We start from the raw sequence: 18,586 nt of genomic DNA, 5'->3' as shown, positions 1-18,586 counted from the left end.
ACGAGCAGTGATTGAGTATAAGCTAGTGCTTGGAGTCTAGTGTAGTTCCTTAGTGGGTCATGCTCTGGTAGATGTAACATCGGGATGAGATGTTTTAATTGTTTTATTGTTGGTTGTTGAACCAGTTTACATGTAATGTGTTACATGTTTTGTATGATTGATTTGATCTCTATCCGCTGCGTATTGTGCAATGCTTTATGTTTTGAATTAACAAAAGAGCATGACAGTTATTTTGGTGAATGGTGTGAAGTGATTGTGTGACACCCTTAATTGCATATCTACTCTGATATATATTTGTTGTTTTAATTAAATATTTGGGGTATTTTAGAAGGGTGTTACTTTAGTGGTATCAGAGCATAGTCGGTCGAGTCGAGTCGTAATTATTCTGTTTCCCTGTATGTGATAGGTGTTGTGTAACCCTATCAGTACTTATTGTTTTAGCTTGTTGGGTTCTCAGAATAGAATGGCTGGAAGAGGTAGAGACGATGCTGCGATTGCTGAGGCTCTGGGTATGCTAGCTGGAGTACTTGGAGGGAATCCGAATGTTATGGGAATGGGAGCTGCTCGTCAACTGAGTGAGTTCCAGAAGAACAATCCTCCAATGTTCAAGGGAGCATACGACCCAGATGGTGCTCAGAAGTGGTTGAAGGAGATCGAGAGGATCTTCCGAGTGACTGAGTGTGCCGATAACCAGAAGGTCAGGTTCGGTACGCATATGCTGTCAGAAGAAGCAGATGATTGGTGGGTTGCTACCCGCACTGAGTTGGAATCTGCTGGGAGTGCTGAGATCACTTGGGCAGTGTTCAGAGAGAGATTCCTGAGGAAGTATTTTCCAGAGGATGTCAGAGGAAAGAAAGAGATAGAGTTCTTAGAATTGAAGCAAGGCAACCGGTCTGTTACTGAGCATGCTGCTAAGTTCACAGAGCTGTCGAAGTATTACACTCCCTATGATGAGGCTACTGGGGAATTTTCAAAATGCGTGAAGTTTGAGAACGGGTTACGTCCCGAGATCAAGCAGGCTATTGGGTATCAGCGGATTAGAGTGTTTTCTGATTTGGTTGACTGTTGCAGGATTTTTGAACAGGATACCAAGGCCAGAGCGGAGAGCTATCAGCAGAGGGTTGATAGGAAAGGCAAGAATCAGAGTGATCGTGGAAAACCGTATGCAGCTGGCAAAGGTTTCCAGAGACAGAGTGGGATGAAGAGGCCTAGTGGGGGAGACTCCAGTGCCCCTACTAAGTGTTACAGATGTGGTCAGGCTGGACATCGTTTCCATGAGTGTACCAGTTCTGAGAAGAAGTGTTTCAAGTGTGGTAAAGGTGGTCATTTGGCTACAGAGTGCCGGTTGAAGACTGTGACTTGTTTCAACTATGGAGAGGTGGGTCATATCAGTCCACAGTGTCCTAAGCCGAAGAAAGAGAATTAGTCGGGAGGCAAGGTCTTTGCTTTATCGGGTTCTGAGACTTCTGCAGATGATCGTTTGATCCGAGGTACGTGTTATATTAATGGCTTTCCTCTTGTAGCTATTATTGACACAGGTGCGACTCATTCCTTTATATCTTTGGATTGTGCTATGAAACTTAAGTTAGAGATATCTAAGATGCGTGGAAGTATGGTGATTGATACTCCTGCGAAGGGTTCAGTGACTACTACTTCAGTTTGTTTAAATTGTCCTTTGAGTATTTTTGGTAGAGACTTTGGGATGGACCTCGTGTGTCTTCCACTAGTGCAGATTGATGTTATCCTGGGTATGAACTGGTTGGTGTTTAACCGAGTTTATATCAATTGTTTTGATAAGACTGTGATCTTTCCTGAGATTGAGGAAGGAAAGAGTTTGTTTCTATCAGCAAGGCAGGTGAATGAGGCAGTAGCAGATGGGGCAGAGTTGTTTATGCTGTTAGCGACTTTGAGGGCTAAAGATAAACTGGTGATTTGCGATCTAGCCGTGGTGTGTGATTTTCCTGATGTGTTTCCTGAAGAAGTGAATGAATTACCGCCAGAGCGGGAAGTTGAGTTCTCGATTGATTTGGTACCTGGTACTAGGCCGATATCGATGGCTCCGTACCGTATGTCTGCTGTTGAGTTAACTGAATTGAAGAGTCAGTTGGAAGATCTGTTGGATAAGAAATTTATTCGTCCGAGTGTGTCACCGTGGGGCGCACCAGTGTTATTGGTTAAGAAGAAAGAAGGTACTATGAGGTTGTGTGTGGACTACAGGCAACTGAATAAAGTGACGATCAAGAATCGGTACCCTTTGCCGAGGATTGATGATTTGATGGATCAGTTGGTTGGTGCGAGTGTGTTCAGCAAAATAGATTTGAGATCGGGGTATCATCAGATACGTGTGAAAACTGAGGATATTCAGAAGACTGCTTTCAGAACAAGGTATGGACATTATGAGTATTCTGTAATGCCTTTTGGTGTGACTAATGCGCCTGGAGTATTTATGGAGTATATGAATAGGATTTTCCATCCGTACCTAGACAAGTTTGTTGTGGTGTTTATTGACGATATTTTGGTGTATTCGAAATCTGAAGAAGAGCATGCTGAACATTTGAGAGTGGTTTTAGGAGTTCTGCGAGAAAAGAAGTTATTTGCTAAACTGTCCAAGTGTGAATTTTGGTTAGAAGAGGTTAGTTTTCTTGGTCATGTGATTTCAAGAGGTGGTATTGCTGTTGATCCTTCTAAGATAGAAGCGGTATCTAAGTGGGAAGCTCCGAAGTCTGTTGCTGAGATTCGAAGTTTCCTTGGTTTGGCTGGGTATTATAGGAAGTTCATTGAGGGATTTTCTAAGTTGGCGTTACCGTTGACGATGTTGACTAGAAAGGGGCAATCGTTTGTTTGGGACTCAAAATGTGAAGAAGGTTTCCAAGAGTTAAAGAGAAGGTTAACTACTGGTCCTATTCTGATATTACCAAGTTCGTCGGAATCATTTGAGGTTTACTGTGATGCTTCATTGTTGGGTTTGGGTGGTGTTTTGATGCAGAATAAGCAGGTTGTAGCTTATGCTTCGAGACAACTGAAGGTTCATGAGAGGAACTATCCGACACACGATTTAGAGTTGGCAGCTGTGGTATTTGTTCTAAAGTTATGGAGGCATTACTTGTACGGGTCAAGATTTGAGGTTTTCAGTGACCATAAAAGTTTAAAGTATTTGTTTGATCAGAAAGAGCTGAATATGAGACAGAGGAGATGGTTAGAGTTTCTGAAGGATTATGACTTTGGTTTGAATTACCATCCGGGTAAAGCAAACGTAGTGGCTGATGCATTGAGTCGGAAATCATTGCATATGTCTATGTTAATGGTTAAGGAATTGGATTTAATTGAGCAGTTTAGAGACTTGAGTTTGGTGTGTGAGAGTACTCACAATAGTGTTAAATTGGGAATGTTGACGTTAACGAGTGGTATTCTGGATGAGATTAGAGAGGGTCAGAAATCCGATGTGCTTTTGGTTGATAAGTTGACTCTAGTGAATCAAGGTCAAGGTGGTGAATTCAGAGTTGATGAGAATGGTGTTTTGAAATTTGGTAATCGGGTGTGTATTCCGGATGTTACCGAACTTAAGAAGAGTATTCTTGAGGAAGGACATCGTAGTGGCTTGAGTATTCATCCTGGGGCTACGAAGATGTATCATGATTTGAAAAAGTTATTTTGGTGGCCGGGAATGAAGAGAGAAATTGCGAGTTTTGTTTATTCTTGTTTGACTTGTCAGAAGTCAAAGATTGAGCATCAGAAGCCGTCTGGGCTAATGCAACCGTTGGCTATTCCAGAGTGGAAGTGGGATAGTATCAGTATGGATTTTGTTTCTGGTTTACCGAGGACGATTAAGAATTTTGAAGCTATTTGGGTGATTGTTGATAGATTGACAAAATCGGCTCATTTCATTCCGATCAGAATGGATTATCCGTTAGAGAGATTAGCTGAGTTGTATATTGAGAAAATTGTAAGTTTGCATGGTATTCCGTCGAGTATTGTTTCGGACAGAGATCCTAGATTTACATCGAAGTTTTGGGAAGGTTTGCAGAGGGCTTTGGGAACTAAGCTGAGATTGAGTTCTGCATATCATCCGCAGACTGATGGTCAGACTGAGAGGACGATTCAGTCACTGGAGGATCTTTTGAGGGCTTGTGTTTTGGAAAAGGGAGGTGCTTGGGATTGTTATTTACCTTTGATTGAGTTTACCTACAACAATAGTTTTCATTCGAGCATTGGTATGGCACCGTTCGAAGCTTTGTATGGTAGGAGATGTCGGACACCTTTATGTTGGTATGAGTCCGGTGAGAGTGATGTGGTTGGACCGGAGATTGTTCAACAAACTACGGAAAAGATTAAGATGATTCAAGAGAAGATGAGGATTGCTCAGAGTCGTCAGAAGAGTTATCACGACAAGAGGAGGAAGTCACTTGAGTTTCAAGAGGGAGATCATGTGTTTCTTCGTGTTACTCCGATAACGGGGGTTGGTCGAGCTTTGAAGTCGAAGAAGTTGACACCTCGATTTATTGGTCCTTATCAGATTTTAGAGAGGATAGGGGAGGTAGCCTATCGTATCGCTTTACCGCCGTCACTTGCGAATTTGCATGAGGTTTTTCATGTGTCTCAGTTGAGGAGGTACATTCCTGATCCGTCGCATGTGGTCCAAGTAGATGATGTACAGGTGAGAGATAACCTGACGGTTGAAACATCACCTATGAGGATCGAGGATCGAGAGTTGAAGCAGTTGCGGGGTAAAGAGATTGCTTTGGTAAAGGTAGCTTGGGGAGGACCAGTAGGTGGCAATGTGACTTGGGAACTTGAGAGTCAGATGAAGGAGTCTTATCCAGAGTTATTCGCTTGAGGTATGTTTTCGAGGACGAAAACTCTTTTAGTGGGGGAGAGTTGTAACACCCCGATAAAATAAGATAATTATTTAATTTAAGTTAATATTATATTTATTAATTTAATTAAATAATTTGGAATATTATTGGATTTTATTATTGGAATATATAAGTTGGAATAAGAAAAAGAGTTTCATTTGGAGAAGAGAGTTTTCACGTGAAAACAGAGAAGCGGCTGAAAAGTGGAGAAAGGGCAAAGAGGAAGAGAAAGAGAAGAAGGTTGGAGAAGAGAAATGCTTGAAGCTAAAATATTGCCGGATTAACTCAGGTAAGGGGGGTTTATCGTCGTTTAATGGGTATTATGGGTTAACATGTAATGGGTAGTGATAAGCCATTGATTTGACCCTAATTGGATTATGAATGCTGAAAAATTGTGATGAATAGATGATGTGAAAACTGTAATTGAATCTGTATTTGTGTGAGTCGTGATTTTCCGAACGTATAGCTTTCTACGGAATTGGAATCGGAGGTCCGGAAGTCCTCCAACAGCGGAAAATGCGGAGAATTCTGCATTCTGCTTCGTGTTAGCGCAGGAACAGCTTTCTGTCTTGCGTTAACCGGTTAACCCAGGGTGTTAACCGGTTAACACTGTTATGAATTGTGAAAATATTGCTGTCTGTCTTGCGTTAACCGGTTAACCCAGGGTGTTAACCGGTTAACACTGTTGTGATTTATGAAAATTGCTGTTCTGTTTGCGTTAACCGGTTAACCCAGGGTGTTAACCGGTTAACACTGTTGAGTTTTGCCAGAAAGCGTGTTCTGTCTTGCGTTAACCGGTTAACCCAGGGTGTTAACCGGTTAACACTGTTGAAAAGTGGAAAAATTGGTGTTTTAATGTTGGGTACATATTGATAGTTGGCCTATATCGGTGTATGATATAGTAGGGATCATTTCCCGTTGTTTTGAGCAGTATAGGTATTAGTAGAGTGTGCTAATACGGTGATTGATTATTTGGCATGACATGATATGATTATGTGATAAATATGCTGATGATGTGCGAAAATATGCATAATATTGTGAATGTATATATTATGTATGTAATTGTGGATGGACTGTTTATGGCTTAGAGTGTGAGCATATGTTCATTGTGGATTGTTGTTGACGTTGCATGCTAGGTGATTTAGCATGTATGTTATGGCCTTTATGGTGGTAGCTAATTCCCATGGTGAGGAATTAGTGATGAGTTATTGTGGATTGTTGTTGATGTTTGCATGCTAGGTGATTTAGCGTGCATAACATGGCCCTTGGGGTGGTAGCTAATTCCCATGGTGAGGAATTAGTGATGTGAGTCACTAGGTCTCAAATGAGTGGGACTAGTGAGCTTGGTAGCCGTATCTGGATTTGATCGGTGAGGTTGAACTATGTGTTCACGAATAGTCGGTACCGCATGCATGGAGTCTCATTGCATAATGTATGTATGGCGTATAATATGAATGGATGTATTCCAATATTATACGTGTGTTTTGTGTTGGTATTGAGTATGAGTATGAGTTGTATTGGTATTGAGTATGATGTTTGAGTTGATGTGCCGTTACTGAATGTGTGATATGATTAGGGTGATGAAATGTGTTAATTTACTTAGCATTACATGATATTTTATAATGCTTATTATATCGATTGAGGAACTCACCCTTACAACTATTTTTCAGGTAACGAGCAGTGATTGAGTAGAAGCTAGTGCTTGGAGTCTAGTGTAGTTCCTTAGTGGGTCATGCTCTGGTAGATGTAACATCGGGATGGGATGTTTTAATTGTTTTATTGTTGGTTGTTGAACCAGTTTACATGTAATGTGTTACATGTTTTGTATGATTTATTTGATCTCTATCCGCTGCGTATTGTGCAATGCTTTATGTTTTGAATTAACAAAAGAGCATGACAGTTATTTTGGTGAATGGTGTGAAGTGATTGTGTGACACCCTTAATTGCATATCTACTCTGATATATATTTGTTGTTTTAATTAAATATTTGGGGTATTTTAGAAGGGTGTTACAAGGATCACCGCTTAATACTACGCCTGATTCCAATTGAGAATCAACGTCTGCTAATGTGAACCCACAGTTTCACCACTTCCACAATGAAGTCAACCATGCTATGAATGAATGCACACATACCAACACATATGCAATTAAGATATATACCATCTTAACATACCACATACCACCATAACTCACAATTGGTACGTATACACATTCATCACCACACATCATCTATGATCACATATACACATCCATAACCAGAAATCATTCACAATTCGATACTGGTATACATACACATTCATACAATATATTATTCACCAATATAGGCCAATCATCAAATATGTACACATAGATTTCATTCCAAAACACACACAACATTAAAATATCAATTTTTCACTTTTCAAACAGTGTTAACCGGTTAACGCCATGGGTTAATCGGTTAACGTAAAACAGAATGCGCTCCTAGGCAAATTTTAACAGTGTTAACCGGTTAACGCCCTAGGTTAACCGGTTAACGCAAGACAGACAACATTTTTTCATAAATCGTAACAGTGTTAACCGGTTAACGCCCTGGGTTAACCGGTTAACGCAAAACAGAAAGCTGTTCCTGCGCTAACAACGAAACAGAATGCAGAATTCTTCGCATTTTTCATCGTTGGAGGACTTCCGGACCTCCGATTTCGATTCCGTAAAAAGCTACACGTTCAGAAAATTATGACTCATCCAAATATATATTCATTCATAGTTTTGCATAATTTAATCATCACAATTCAAGAGCATTTATCAAGACCTAATAATTCTAAACCATGCCAATTAAGGATTTCAACCTAAAACATGTTCCTACCCATTGACCCAATCATACTAACCCATAACAATAAGGATTTCCCCCCTTACCTTGTAAATCTGATGAGAACCCTGACTCCTCTTTACTTTTCCTCTCCTCTTTCTCTATTGCTTTCAGTGGTCAAGTGAATTCTAATTCTCACTTCCTCCACTCTTACTATTTATAATGGTATTCTAGTTGGGCTTAAATCGTCTAATTTTATCACTAGGCCCAATAATACCTAATATTTAAACACCTCTATTTAAATTAAATAATTAACCACTCACTATGCAACCAAGTTAATTAATTAATTCCATTATTTAATTATTTCTCATATCCACTAGATAATGAATTAATACACCAATGAATTAATTAACACTCCACATAATTAAATTAAAATTATAATAATAATAGTATAATAATTAAATACTAAAAATTGGGTCGTTACACATGACCGGTTATATTACGGTCAACCACGGGATGCTTAATGCATTCGTAAAGAGATGGCACAGCGAGACCTCGTCATTTTATCTCCCGCTTTATGAGATGTCTATTACACTCGACGACGTGTTGTGTTTGCTACATATTTCGATATGGGGGAAACTTTTAGATCATGAGAGAATTAGCAAAGACGAGGTATTCGAGTTGATAATTGACTATCTGCGAGTTGGCTCAAAGTCTGCAATGTCAAAGATGGAGAGAACTATAGGGGATCATGTTAGGTTTGAATTCCTGAAAAAGTTATATACATATGAGCTCCTTATAACTTAGGAGACTAGAGGCGATTACGAATAGGTGGGGCTCCATAGAGCGTATGCTATGAGAGCATACCCGCTTTATTTGGTTGGCATTGCAATTTTTATGGACAAAAGTGCCACTTATACATATCTCGTCTACCTATGGTACTTCGGGGACTTTGAGTGGATTCATGAGTACAACTGGGGGACGCTTGTTTGGTCTGCTTGTACTCGAAGTTATCAGAGGGTTGTAGGTGGAAGGCGAATCAGGTCACAGGTAGCATCACACTATTGACGGTAATATTTATTGGTCTTTTAATATTCATGTGTCAATTTCATTGCGTCTTTGCAATGCCCTTACTGATGATTCGTCGGTTCCAAAATTTTCACGCTTGGATCCTCTAGCACTTCCCGCGCATCTTTGGTTAGGCAGGTTTATCGACTTGCACTGAGGATATGTCATGTGCTACTGCATTTCCCCCACTTAGAGCGAACCAGAAAATAAAGCTATTTATAATGTATCTTTACTACTTGGTTGCTGAGGACATGCACTTCAACAGCTATGTCGAACACCGTGAGACACAACCTTTTGACAAGATAATGTTATACTCAGGATGGTTGGATTGTGGATCACGTCTCACTGCTCCTCATCTTCCCAAGCGCGTGATGCGTTAGTTTGGCTACACTTATACCATTCCCATAAACCATGTTATTTATGCTCCTCCCGCTTTGATGGATGTCATGTTTCATGATTATAAGATTCATATGATAGTAGAGGAGACACAGAGTACCATAGCTGAGAGAGACTAGAGCTATGTGTCGCATCCGCGAAAAACAACCGGCGGGCAAAACAAACCAAAACAGAGCCACCACCGTGCGTTATTTATCCCAAAGAGGGAAAGGAAACGCTCAAAGTAAACCTGGAAAGGAAATGGTCTTACGACCGGAGAAAGATGGGATCGGGAGTCGGTTACGCAAGGGGAAGGTATTAGCACCCCTCACGTCCTTCGTACTCGACGGGATCCACGCTCAAAAAGATAGGATAAGGTTGCTAAAAGAAACTACTCAAAGAATGCACACACACTGAAATCAAAACAGGAAGGAAGACGGAGGAAGGTAACTCGGCAGGATATCGCATCCTGGTCCTACGTAGTTTGTTAGAAACAAACATCAGAGTCAGCATAGTTCGGGACAGGGGGAAACGTGCTCGATAGGATATCGCATCCTATGCCTACGTATCTCATTTGGAATGAGAATCAGAGCTACCGTAGTTCGGCTCACGCATGCCAAACAAAACCACAAACACGGGAAACCGACTGCCAATCACTGGACTTATGTCAGACTCCACACAAAAAGGCAAACATGGAAACCGAATGCCAATCGCTGGACTTACATCAGACTCCGAACCAACAAACACACACTGGAAACCAACTGCCAATCGCTGGACTTACGTCAGACTCCACACCAACAAACACACCAATAGGATACAGAATGACAATCGCTGGTCTTACATCCATCTCCTAACACACACAAGAAGGTAAACAAACAAACAAGTTAAAAGGGAGTCTGACACTCGAGCCTAATAACTGTCAAACAAACACACACAAAAAGAAAAAGGGTGAACAAAACAATCTAAATAGGGAGTCTGGAACTCGAGCCTAATAGCTGTCAAGGAAACACACACACAAAAGGAAAAGGGTGCCCGGAGAGATCTCGTACGACCTCTTGCCTACGTACCTCATCTGGTATGAGGATCAGGGAAACGTAGTTCCCCTTAATAGGGGAGAAACTTTCTCCTAACGAGAGACTGGGAAATGACAAACTAGAAGGGAGACTGACTCAAGCCTAATAGTTATCATGCAATCCACAATGGTCCTAGGTTGAGATTTCCATCTAACTTGCACAGGCAGCAAGCTATCCTAAACATCACAAACAGTCAAAAGCACAAAGCAAGCACACACACTATATACAAACAGACGGGCTCACACAAGGCTAGGCTTTAGTCAAGGGGGTCATGTCAACCTCAACAAATAAGCCACTGTATCAGGGTGATGTTAGCTCTTAACCCTAACATTGAGAGTTAGGGTGAAGCAGATGAAATGGGAAGTGAGGGTAAGACCTCACAGCTCTTATCCCTGGCCTGGGAGAGCTTCAGACAAAAGAAAGTGTGGGAGTCCAGAAAGTGGGACTCTACTCCACACGACTGACACAACATGGATCTTGGGTTAATATCCATAATGCATCAACACAATGGTGTGAGCAAGGTGAATGACACACTGAATAGCAGGGGATGGATTGCACATCCCTTGTATCTGCCAATTGCCTTATCAAAGGACTTTTGCTGCTTGGCACAAAAATAAACATTCACAAGCATTGCCTCTTAAGGAGGGCTTCAGACAGGTGCCTGCCCCACATAACAGGACAGGTCTTCCAGACTACATGAAGTCAGAGATATTATACCTAAGTGGTTAAGCAACCAAGCAAAAGCAAGTTCAATTTGAACTTAAGCAACTTATGTACCTGTTGAAACATCAAACAAATCAGTACAACTGTACAGACAAACAGACAACATCAATATCAACAGTCAAACCCAACAAGCAAAGGCATAAGCCACAAGTCAAACTCAAATGAGTTAACAACCCTACAAAACACACAAGGTTAGTAGTCAAAAGTAAACATCAAAGGCTCAAGTGATAGAGCAACAACAACCATGGAACTTGAATGCTCAACCTGAAATCACAGCTCAAATGTGAGAGGCAAACCACTAGGTCAAAGCCTAGGGTCAAAGGTAGGTCAAAAAGTCAAAACAGAACATGAAACTTAACATGAACCAACCTCATTCAATCAAGAACACAATCCAAAAAGTCTCATATCAATATCATTCACCAAATTCATTTCATGAACCAAATATGGCAAGGTATGCAAGTTGTAACCACATTATGACATCAGAATGAACAAATGCACATTAAATCAAAAATGATTCAAATAATCTTGGCAAAATTCATGAGTAAACAAGACATACGACATGATCATCACACAAAAAATTAGAGGCATTGAACATCATTAGGCATGGCAATCACATTGCATAAGTCAAGACAAACACAACAAGCACATGTGTGACACCAATTGTCATACCAACTTAACATAAACACAAAACAGAAATGAATCATGGTAAAAACCTCAAACCAAAGCCAAAACACCATTCAACATGTCTAGAAATAGTGTGCAAAGTTTCACATTCATTGGATAAGGAACAAGCATTTCATGATCAAATGGAATTCAAGGCAATTTAAAAGCTCACATGTGACCATCCAAAATGAAAAATCTCAATTAAATCAGAAATGATTCCAAAAATTCCAAGAAAATTCATTAACAACCACAATATCCATAACATGCATCATACAAAAAATCAAGGCAATTCGAGATCATTTGGCATGGCAATCACATAGCCTAAGTTGGACCTCACAAGGTGTGACACATATTGTCACTCCTAACTTAACATGATCATAAAACAGAAATGACACATGATAAAAATACCAAATTAACACCAAAATGTCAAACAATGAGTCTAGTTATAGCATGCAAAATTTCATGAGCATTGGATAAAATCTCAGCATTTCACAAAGGATATGGCAATGCAATGTCAATAATGGACACATGTACACAAACCCTAGCACCACTTGAATTAGAGTTTTGGTTGAGAAGTTATGCCCATTTGAATCTTCAAGTACACTTTGCCATGTTTTGATCACATCTCTTCAACCACACATGAGAAATTCATGATCTTGGACTTTTTGGAAATGGGAGAGAAAGATCTTCAACTTTCATGTTGGACAAAATTTAATTTGAAGCTTTCTTGATGATGTAATCTTAAGTTGAAAACCTTTCCATTTTTGGCAATTTTGAATTATAGGTCACTTTCTATTTTTGGCAAGTTTTGACTGGACCTCAAATTCTTCAATGTTGATGTTTGAAATGTCAAATGAGACTTGTTTGAACATGAATGAAGTATTTCTAGCCACTTCCCACCTCCAAATCCAACAGTTGACTTTGCAGTTGACTTTTGTGGTTGATAGATGACTTGGTCATGCACAAATGATTTTGAGCCTCAACCACTTGATGAAATATCTCCAAAATGAAACCCTAGCTTGTACAAGCTCAATAAAATCATATGATGATCTCCATCTCAACAAAGACCTCATCTCCTTGAAAAACCCTGATTGGTATGATGCAGCTGATTAGGGTTGACTAGAGGTCAAAACCCTAATCCCAAGGAACCTTATCAGGAATAATGAACCATGATGATGATGATGATGTACCATTTCAACCAAGATAATACTCAATCTACTTGAGGAACCAAAAAACCCTAATTGAAGCACAAACCCTCAGATGATTAGTGATCAATTCATGAGACCCTCAGGCTTGCATCTCTTAACCTCTCCATCTTCTGAGAAAGACCTAGGAGGATGACTTGCTCATTGTTTCCACATGACATGCAAAGATGTAATGCCTAATGTCCTAAAAAATGAAATGCAATATGCTAAGCTAGTCCCAAGAGAGGAGGGCAAATTTTGAGGTGTTACATCTGCCCCTATTTAATCCACTGTGAACCCGTCGATATGAACAACCTCGGCTTTCAGATGATCAGGGTGAAGAGTGATTGAATACTAAGAACAGACGAACAATTTTCACTTTGATGGGAAAATAATTAACAATGCCTGTCAGAATCGGCGAAGAAGCAATCTTGAAAAGAAAAATCCGTTTGGTACGGAGAAAAGTCGGCCTGAATACTGAACAGACATTTGACCTGTATACCAAAATAAATAGTAACACAGGGACCACCATGGCCTGAACGCCACTCGTCAGTCTGAATACTGAGCATCAGAATATGAGAGCATCGATATCGGTCTGAACACCGAGAGATTAGCCTGAATGCCACACAACGGGCCTGAATACCACTTCGGTCTGAACACCACTTCAGTCTGGATACCGGGAGATTGGCCTGAATGCCACAAGTACTTCGACCTGATCATCGGAAACTTCTTCGATCTGAAAATCGGAGACTGGCCTGAATACCACAAGTTCTTCGACCTGATCGTCGAAAACTTCTTCGATCTGAAAATTGGAAACTGGCCTGAGTGCCACAAGTGCTTCGACCTGAACGTCGGAAACTTCTTCGATCTGAAAATCAGAAACTGGCCTGAATGCCACAATTTCTTCGACCTGATCGTCGGAAACTTCTTTGATCTAAAAATCGGAAACTGGCCTGAGTGCCGCATCGGTCTGAAAATCCGAAAAACCTCTTCGATCTGAACATCGGAAAACCTGGTCTGAATACCCACCTCGGTCTGAGCACCGGAAAAACTGGCCTGACTGCCACATTGGCCTGAACACCCGAAAACCGGCCTGAATGTCGTATTGGTCTGAACACCGGAAAACTGGCCTGAATGCCGTATCGGTCTGAACACCGGAAAACTAGTCATGTCGGTCAGCATCGGCATAGATAAGAAACAGTGATAAATGAGTCAGCACACGTGATAACGACCCATGCTGGGAGTAACAAGCCACGAGCATGTTATCCTTTATTCAACCCTAGCAAACGAACGATTTATGCCCAACTGGGGATTATTTCTTTCTCTTTTTTGCTTTTCTTTTTGGACCCCGAAACTTCTTGGATTATCATTTCCATCCCTGCCTGACAGAAATCCTTTCTCCAATATCGCACTACTGGGGAATACTGTTGATTTAAAATCATGATGCCAAACTCATCAGAGTAACATCCTCACCTTCTGGCGAAACCACCTCTCAAACAGTAATCACGATTTGAGACTAGCTTATGCTTGCAATGCTGATGCATGATGATTTTTTAGCGTAATGCTCCATAATCATGGAAATGCTACATAATTAGCTATGCAATATGTTATGCTTATCTACATGATGAATGCATAAAAAGTATCCCCCTCAAGGGACTTTTCTGGGGAGCTCGAGGCAATCCACTGAGGAACTCGATAACACTCCACTCTCCACCCTGCTGGGGAATATCACTGCTGCTGAGGAAAGGACCACCCTCACCAGGGATAACCTCCACTGAACCCGATCCGTTTGGGGACTTCGCTGGGGAAGAAACCACCAACACACTCTGCGGGGAGAATAGCAATCTTTGACGTGTTAGGGATATAACAATCCTGACTTTGCTTGGAGAAGCCATTACCAATAGATACCTCCGTTGGGAAATAGCAGCCTTCGGGCCTGGCTGCTGAGGAAATACCGATCTCCAACCTGCTGGGGAGATAACCATCCCGACCCTGCTAGGGGAGACACTGACCTTGAATCTGCTGAGGAGGTAAGAATCCCGACTCTGCTTGGGGAGATGAGGAAATTTGGGCAAGGAACACCCGTCGACTCGTCGAACCCTGCTATTCCATATCCAAATCTAGTATCAACTTTCCAATTTTGAGAACTCCCAGACTCGTCTGGACTTTTCTGATTCATCACCTTGTATTCTCGACTTCTCCGTACTCCACGAAGAGCGAACTCCTTAGATTCATACAAACTTTCCAGTCTTCAGACTTTGAAGAGTCTTCTTGATTAATATCCAGGATCGTCGTACGTTCCCGCCGTCTTTTCACCATTCTTCCATTCATTCGTCCCTGATCGGACTCCACGGGCATCTTTTGTCAAAAGCTTCCACATCACCACCTGCAAGTGAGTGAAAATACCTAACAGCACCTGCAAAAGAGATCGTTAGATAACAACATGCCCCAGGCGTGTCAAGATTTCAACACCTGGGTCACTCATGTAACACCCTTCTAAAATACCCCAATTATTTAATTAAAATAACAACATATCAATCAGAGTAATTATGCCCCGAAGGGTGTCACACAATCATGTCACAACATTCATCAAAATATCCTGTCATGCTCATTTATTTAGTCAAAATAAGACACTTTTGCATAATTCGCAGCGGATACAAAAATCAACATTCAAATCATGTATTACAGTACATGTAAAGTTGTTCAACGACTAAAAGAAAACATAGCAATAACATCCCATCCCGATGTTACATCTATCAGAGCATGACCCACTAAGGACGACACTAGACTCCAAGGACTAGCTTCTACTCAACTCATTGCTCGTTACCTGAAAAATAATTGTAAGGGTGAGTTCCTCAATCGATATAAGAAGCATTATAGAACAACATGTAATGCTAAGTAAATAACACATTTCATCACCCAAATCAGATTAACACATTTAGTAACGGCATATCAACTCAACATCATACTCAATATCAGTACAACTCATATTCATACTTAATAGCAACACAACACACGTATAATATTGGAATACATCCATTCATATTACACACCATACATGATTCATGCAATGAGACTCCACACATGCGGTACCGACTATTCTTGAACATATAGTTCAAGCTCACCGATCCCTCCAGATACGGCTACTGAGCTCACTAGTCCCACTCATTGAGATCTAATGACTCACTCACTAATTCCTCACTATGGGAATTAGCTACAGCCCCAAAGGCTAGACTATGCAAGCTAATCATCTAGCATGCAAACATCAACAACAATCCACAACTCACTAATTCCTCACTATGGGAATTAGCTACAGCCCCACAGGCTATGCTATGCACGCTAATCATCTAGCAATGCAACATCAACAACAATCCACAATGGACATATGCTCACACTCTAAGCCATACAACAGTCCATTCGCAAATACATGCATAATATATACATTCACAACATTATGCATATCATCATACATCATCAACACATTCATCAAAACATCATATCATGTCAATTAATTTAATCACAGTATTAGCACACTCTACTAATACCTCTACTGCTCAAAACAGCGGGAAATAATCCCTACTACATCATAAGCCAACATAGGCCAACTCTCAATTAAGTTCACAACATTTAAAACACTAATTTTCCACTCTGCAACAGTGTTAACCGGTTAACGCCCTGGGTTAACCGGTTAACGCAGGCCAAACACGCTTACTGCCCAAAACTTAACAGTGTTAACCGGTTAACGCCCTGGGTTAACCGGTTAACGCAGGCAAAACAGCACTAATTTCACAATTCACAACAGTGTTAACCGGTTAACACCCTGGGTTAACCGGTTAACGCAGACAAAACAGCAGTTCCTGCGCTAACACAAAGCAGAATGCAGAATTCTCCGCATTTTCCGCCGTTGGAGGACTTCCGGACCTCCGATTCAATTTCCGTAAAAAGCTACACTCTCGGAAAATCACGACACACTCAATTATCGATTCAATTACAGTTTTTAACACAGTTTATCCAACGAAATTTTCAGCATTCACAATCCCAATTCGGGTCAACTCAACGGTTTATCACTACCCATTACATGCAATCCCATAATACCCATTAAGCGACGATAAACCCCCCTTACCTGAACAATCCGGCAAATCTTTGAGCTTCAAGCTTTCTCTTCTCCAATCTTCTTCCTCTTGCTCTGCCTCTTTGCCCTTTCTCCTCTTTCTCAATCGCTTCTCTGTTTCACGTGAAAACTTTTCTTTACCCAATGGGATCTTTTTCCTTAATTCCAACTTATATATTTTCCAAATAATAATAATAATAATCCAAAATTCCAATTATTCAATTAAATTAATAAATAAAATATTAATTTAAATTAAATAATTATCTTATTTTAATTGGGGTGTTACAACTCTCCCCCACTAAAAGAGTTTTCGTCCTCGAAAACATACCTCAAGCGAACAACTCCGGATAAGACTCCTTCATCTGACTCTCAAGTTCCCAAGTCACATTGCCACCTGCTGGTCCTCCCCAAGCTACCTTCACCAAGGCAATCTCTTTACCCCGCAACTGCTTCAACTCTCGATCCTCGATCCTCATAGGTGATGTTTCAACAGTCAGGTTATCTCTCACCTGTACATCATCCACTTGGACAACATGCGACGGATCGTGAATGTACCTCCTCAACTGAGATACATGAAAAACATCATGCAAATTCGCAAGCGACGGCGGTAAAGCGACACGATAGGCTACTTCTCCTATCCTTTCCAAAATCTGATAAGGACCAATAAATCGAGGAGTCAACTTCTTTGACTTCAAAGCTCGACCAACACCAGTTATCGGAGTAACACGAAGAAACACATGGTCTCCCTCTTGAAACTCAAGTGACTTCCTCCTCTTGTCATGATAACTTTTCTGACGACTCTGAGCAATTCTCATCTTATCCTGAATCATTTTAATCTTTTCTGTAGTCTGTTGAACAATCTCCGGTCCAACCACCGCACTCTCACCGGACTCATACCAACATAAAGGTGTCCGACATCTCCTACCATACAAAGCTTCAAACGGTGCCATACCAATGCTCGAATGAAAACTATTGTTGTAGGTAAACTCAATCAAAGGTAAATAACAATCCCAAGCACCTCCTTTTTCCAAAACACAAGCTCTCAAAAGGTCCTCTAGTGACTGAATCGTCCTCTCAGTCTGACCATCAGTCTGCGGATGATATGCAGAACTCAACCTCAGCTTAGTTCCCAAAGCCTTCTGCAAACCTTCCCAGAATTTCGATGTAAATCTAGGATCTCTGTCCGAAACAATACTCGACGGAATACCATGCAAGCTTACAATTTTCTCAATATACAACTCCGCTAATCTCTCTAACGGATAATCCATTCTGATCGGAATGAAATGAGCTGATTTCGTCAATCTATCAACAATCACCCAAATAGCTTCAAAATTCTTAATCGTCCTCGGTAAACCCGAAACAAAATCCATACTGATACTGTCCCACTTCCACTCTGGAATAGCCAACGGTTGCATTAGCCCAGACGGCTTCTGATGCTCAATCTTCGACTTCTGACAAGTCAAACAGGAATACACAAAACTTGCAATTCCTCTCTTCATTCCCGGCCACCAAAATAACTTTTTCAAATCATGATACATCTTCGTAGCTCCAGGATGAATACTCAAACCACTACGATGTCCTTCTTCAAGAATACTCTTCTTAAGTTCTGTAACATCCGGAATACACACCCGATCACCAAAGCTCAAAACACCATTCTCATCAACTCTGAATTCACCACCTTGACCTTGATTCACTAAAGTCAACTTATCAACCAAAAGCACATCGGATTTCTGACCCTCTCTGATCTCATC

The sequence above is a fragment of the Lathyrus oleraceus genome, chromosome 7 (genome assembly GCF_024323335.1).
Source record: "Lathyrus oleraceus cultivar Zhongwan6 chromosome 7, CAAS_Psat_ZW6_1.0, whole genome shotgun sequence".
Lineage (NCBI taxonomy): Eukaryota > Viridiplantae > Streptophyta > Magnoliopsida > Fabales > Fabaceae > Lathyrus > Lathyrus oleraceus.
The sequence above is the reverse complement of the archived record's forward strand: the minus strand, read 5'-3'. Positions refer to the sequence as shown.